The sequence below is a fragment of the Lepisosteus platostomus genome, chromosome 19, assembly GCF_059453375.1.
Source record: "Lepisosteus platostomus isolate fLepPlt1 chromosome 19, fLepPlt1.hap1, whole genome shotgun sequence".
Lineage (NCBI taxonomy): Eukaryota > Metazoa > Chordata > Actinopteri > Semionotiformes > Lepisosteidae > Lepisosteus > Lepisosteus platostomus.
Window position 1 is genome coordinate 19819293 of NC_142629.1, and position 6000 is coordinate 19825292.

Consider the following 6000-nt stretch of genomic DNA (forward strand, 5'->3'; position numbering starts at 1 on the left):
TGATGCGTTTATGAAAAAAAATACAAAAAGCATACTAACAACTGTGCCATCCTATTCCTTAGTTAATCATTTTTTATAAACAGTTAATATTGTTTGAAAATTATTTTGAATAATCTTTTTTCTTTAGCTGTATTTGTAAGTTACTTTTTGATTTAATGTATATTTGAACAATGAAAATATATTTTTACAAGATGTGGAGAAAAGTGCAATAATTTATTAGTGCTGAATTTGATGTTATTGATTACTAATGGTGTCACAATCAAATGTATGAACTGGAGGAAAATAACGAACCCTATGTAGAGCTAATGGGAGTAATGTCAGACTTCTAAAGGTCGTGGTACAAGGTACGAGGTCGGTAAACTATAGGTCAGGCAGCGGGGTATCCAAATACGGAAGCAACGTTGTTGGGGTCGGAGGCAGAGTAAGGTCAGGTATCCTGAGATCAAGTCAGCGAGGTGTCCAAATCCAAATAACGCGAGTAGAGACGGAATCGTGGTCAAAGGCAAGCAGGGTCAGTATCCAGTAAACGTAGACGAAAATAAAGAGCACAAGAGAAAGTGAAGGCTATCTCAACAGTGAGCGAGGAGTAAACGGAGTGAAGGGGTATATATGAGAGAGCGGGGAGTGATGGACTGCTAAAAGCGGTGCAGGTGTGCACGCTGGGAGGTGCACGTGGGAATAAGATTTGTGACAAATGGTTTATGCTAACTAACTTTTTTAATTTAGCTGTATTTAAAACAATGAACTAAGTGTAACAGCTTCCAGAAATACAATCGAGAACAGTTTTGTGGTGTATGTATAAATGAAATTTTCTAAAATGTATAACAAATTTATGATGAACAAAATCTATAATCTTTCCACTTGCAATTTGATTAGAAAGTTCAATAAGTTCCCGTGTTTAATGATAATCAAGGGACTTGGAACTCAAAATTATTTACGTTGTTTAATTTTAAACACTATTATGAATGCAGACGTCATCGCGCAATACTGAGCTCCGCGTTTCCTCCCTTTCTCGGTGCCGCCTCCCCCTCTGATGCAGCGCAGTGGACGGCGCGGTGTTTTCAGAGCCTCTGATTGGGGGGGAAAAAAGACCTTCTGATCTGTTTTACATACCAGGAAGACCGACGATGATTTCTTCTAATCGAAACGTGAGTAATTTTTTTATGAAATTTGGGTATTTTAAATGTTTAATTAAGAAATAAAAACCTTACAGCGTTTACAGAGATTTTTAGATGGTCACGAGGAAGAAAATCACCCGTTTTTCGTGCATAAAAAGTGTTTATTAACTAGCGAAACCTACTTTTAAAGTCGTGCAATGTCTAAGCAGGAACAAACAATTATATCTTTTTATAAAGTAATTTTTAACAATTGTTTGCTCAGCCTTATTTTAAAGACTCTACTTGTGAAAGTTTTCTAAGCCTGTACATAAAACTATTGTAGCGCTCACGTGGGATTGCGCCGTCGCCGCTGCCTCCTCTGGTCGGCCCCCCACCGCTAGAGACTCGATCCCGGGCTTCCGGTGTCACTCAACACGCACCCAGCCAGCTGAGCTAAAGGTAAATCTCCCATCAGCTTGACGGCTGTGGTCCCTGCTATTTACAGGGAAGGGTGGTAACGTTACTGTGCTGGTAAGCCGGCTCGAACAACCTGCAATTGTATAAAAGAATTGAGAAATAATAAAGCAAGGAAAATATGATATTTTAATAGGTATATAATTTGATCACATTTACTTTATTACCTCTGGTGGTTAAATGTTTTGTCTCTTGTACCCGTTTTTGATCCTCTGTCGTTGTATTTGTCAAATCTTTATACGTTTTATAAAAAAGAAACCCCAAAAAAAACAAACTGCAATGGTGGCCGTAGGTGTTACACTCTCCTCCGCTTAATTCAACGTCCTCAGCGAAGGGCTATCCCATCCCACAATGCTGCGCTCTCGGGCTCCCACGGGTTTGCGCCCTACACCCTGCGGTACTGCCGTGTTCATACAGTGCGAGCATGTGATATTTAGAAATATAAAAATGTTAATATAATGTTGTTAACATTTGCTCTTTTAGTTTTGAAAAATGTTTATTTCTTAAAAAAAGGACTTGAATTTAATTCACTGTTTAATTCAATTTAATTTGAATTTAACATTTTATGTGTTTCCATATTATATTCCCTATTAATTCAATTTTAAAAGTATGCTATTGTGTAATGTTTCTGTTGTGTTTTTATGTGTGATTTCTACATTTGTAATGACATATGATTTTGTGCATGTTGAAGAGGCCTCATTATGAGTAAATTTAGATGATTTTTGTGCCAGTGTTTCAACTTTTGAATGTGTCTTGATGGAATGGAGGAGTGTTTAAAGTTGGAGTTTAAAAGCAAGTAAAAATTTGTGGTAGATCAAATAAATGTGATGTTTTATTTTTTTGAGTAAGTTCATGTGTGAAATTACTTTTTGTTTGTTTTTTTTTTAGTTTAAAGAACTTGAATGTTTGAAAAATTAAGTTGTTTTGTAGTGTGATGGACAATGTTCTCAATTGTAAATTGTATTTTCAAAACTTTGTAATGCAAGATTTTTTTTTTCATTGTTTAATGCTCATTGTCAATGGTTTGTCACTTTGTGTTGTAGTTTTAGCATTGTAATTTGAGCACAATAAAGTTGCTGGGTGTGCTCTTTCAGGGTATTAATGATTGAAAAGATGTGGGTCTGTTTTGTTGTACAACATAGTTGTAGTGTTTAGTGATGTGGTTTAATTTCATTAAATGATTTGGGATGTTTATCCAAGTTTTAGTTTGATTAAAATTGATCAATTTATGTAAATTGCAATGTTTAACATCCTTTCAGGGATTGAAAAGGCAGGTGGTGAGTATTTGTAAATTCTCATTTTTTGTTTGTGAATGTGCACCTGAAAGAGGTACTTTATGTTCACAAGCTACAGTACAATAATTCACTTTTTTATATATCCAATTGGGTTCTGTTTTTATTTAATATATCTAGCTTTTAAGCATTTGAATATTTAATGCTGTCATACAACCTGAAGTTTCTTTTTTTATTGGTAAGATTTTCCTTCAATTTTGATGGATTCATAATTGGGCATTTTATGGTGACAGTCAGATTTATGCATTTTTGGTGATGTTTTAAATGTTCAACACTGTAGTGTTGCCCCAAATTGTATTTTACAAAAGCTGTGGTAGGTGGCAGTTTCTGAATTTGTAAATATTGCTTGCATTGAGTGGTTGGATCTGTAGATGGGTTGGGTAATTGTGGTTTAGTCATCAGAAACAGGGATGTGTTTTAAACAGGGCTTTGCAAATTGTTCATTTTGAGGACATGTTTGGATAGTGTTTTGGTTAATTAGGCACAGTTCTGGATTTATTCTTAGGGTTATAAAAATGCAGCCTTGGAAGCAGTAGTCATTCTGTTTCTGGCTCTTGACCTGCAGAGTGCTGAGAAGGGTGTTTTATTTTGATGTTGGGGGGGGTAATTAAAGGAAAGGTTGGAGGTGTTTTGATTATTTGTTTGCGTTTAGGAAGGTTTTTGTGTGTTGGATGGAAAGGTAGCTTATGTAGTTGAAACCATCTTTTTTTTTATAGATGGTTGAGATGTTCCACAGTGCTGTCCCACAATGGAGTATTTGTAAATGTGGTTGGTTCTACCAGACTGTCTTTAAGTAATCCCCTGCATTGGTAGTTTTGATGTTTGGGGGTAGTTTTGTAAAGTTGGTGTTGCATTTTTGTGCAATGTCATTTTGGGAAGGGTTTTGTAAGAAAGATGTTTTGTTTATTTTATAGTGTTTTCTATAATTTTTTTTAATTGAAATGTTTTCAGCTTTGGGTTATCTTTTATAAGGTGAGCTTTGTAAAAGTTTTGGAAAAGGTTGGTTGGATTTAAGTTGTCAGGTCCTGATTTTGTTTATTTGTATTGTGTGTTGTAAGCAATCAGGGAATTGGGACAATATGATTTTGGATGATTGGTTTTAAAAATAGATGGTAAATGTACTTGACAAGAAGGTGGTATTGTGGATTTGGTTCAGTGTTTGGGGAAATTGAGATGGTTCTGTGGTTTGTGTAACTGCTCTTTGTTGTTTATTTAATTTTAGATGGCACGTTAACATTTGGAGTAGTTTTATGGTGTTTTTTTTAGACTGGAGTTAGTATTAGGGACTTTTTTGGTAACGTGTGTCTTATGTATGGTATTTTAATTTTTTGGTATGGTGAATGTTGCATTAGTGCTTGAGTGTTGCTGGTGGTGTTTTGTAGGTCTCATCTTTTTCAAGTGATTGGAATATTGAATGTGAGTATAATCTGATCTTGTGGGTTTTGGAATGGTTATTGGGTGCTAATGTGAAATTCTTGTGTTCCACAAGATGCTGAGTTTATTTTTAAAATGGTTGTTCTTGGGCAACTTTAAAGGATAGTGTGAATATCATTTTGAAAGTGAGGAGTTGTTTCTGGTTGGGTGTAATGAGCTTTTTTGATGAATGTGGTGCATTTTCTTTTAATGGTTAGTAGTTTTTATTTGATTTTTTGGTTATATGAGTATTTTTAAATGTTTAGGTTTTTGCAATTTTAGGTGTTGGTGGAAATGTGTTTATTTTGTCTTTATAATTTGAATGTTTGACAATTGTTTCAATTTCCACTTTGTAAAATCCACATACCTTCCTCCACAATTTCAATGAGAGCGGTTGTGGATTCTGGGGTCGTGAATGATGTGGCTTTGTTGGATTTAGAGAGGAATTGAAATTTTCCTTTTTTTCATTGTTTATAATCAGAGGTAGTTGTATGATGAAGTTGTTAGGATTTGAGTGAGTAATGTATGAAGTTACTTTTTGAAGTATTGTTTGCATTGTGTACAGTTTCTTGGACTGTTTTAACCTTTCGCATCTTTTTGGGGGGTATTTGTATGTAAAGCTCTATGTATTTGGTTGTTTAATTATGCCTTTTTATGCTAGGAATGTATATTGATGGTTACTTGTTTTTGTAAAACATTTTAATTTAAGTTAGTGTGCTGCTTGTGTTTTTGATTTGCGTGAAGTCAGTCTTAACTTTGTGAATAGTATGTTTTCTGTTGGAGTGTTATGTTGAAAATGTGCAATTTATGTTTTGAAATTTGATTTTTGTAATTTGAGTTGTTCAATTCAATGTAGAACTGAAGTTGAAGCATTTATTTAATTGTAGAGGTAATTTTTTTTAATGGGAGTCTGCACAATTACATTTAACAAGGGGTGACCTGTGGGAAGGGAGGTTTGGGGCTGGGTTTTTGATTGTCAATATAAATTTAAACTAATTGGAGTGATATTTTTTTACCTGGGTTGTTTGGTGATGGGTTGTTTTTACTTTTCTGTAAGTACTCATGGGGTCGTGTGCAGATAGGAGGTGGTGTCCATCTTCCAAGAGGGATGGTTTTAGTCATTTTTGTGGATTTTAAAATTGGAATGGAATCTATTTGTGTGCATAATGATGTGGTGTTGGTAGTAATTTGAGTGGATGTTTTTTGTGTGCTAGAAGTTTAATTTTGAGTTTAAAATCAAAGCCAATAAGTTGTGGTAGATTAAAGTAAATGTTTGTTTTGAGTAAATTAAACATCACTGATGTGAGAAACATCAGTTTGTCTGTTATCTTTTGGATTGTAAAGAACTCTATCTAAATGTAGTTTTTAAATTATTTTGTAGTGTAATGGTCCATGTTTTTTGTATATATTTGTAATTCAATAATTCAGACATTGTTTTGTAATTTGAGTACAGGGTTTTTGGGTGTGCTCTTTTAAGGTTTGTATTGATGACTGAAGAGATGTGGTTGTTTTTTGTACCATGTAATTTGTTTGAAGTTTTATTTTTACATATCTGTTTTTATTTTGTATAATTGAGGTATGTAGGTGTTTCATCTTTAATTGAAAATGATCAAATGTCCATTGCAAGGTCCATCTACCTTTCTGGGATTGAAGAGACAGGGGTTGAGTATTTTTTTTGGGTGGGGGGGGTGCTTGTAGTTGGGGTTTAGATTATTTTCCAGATG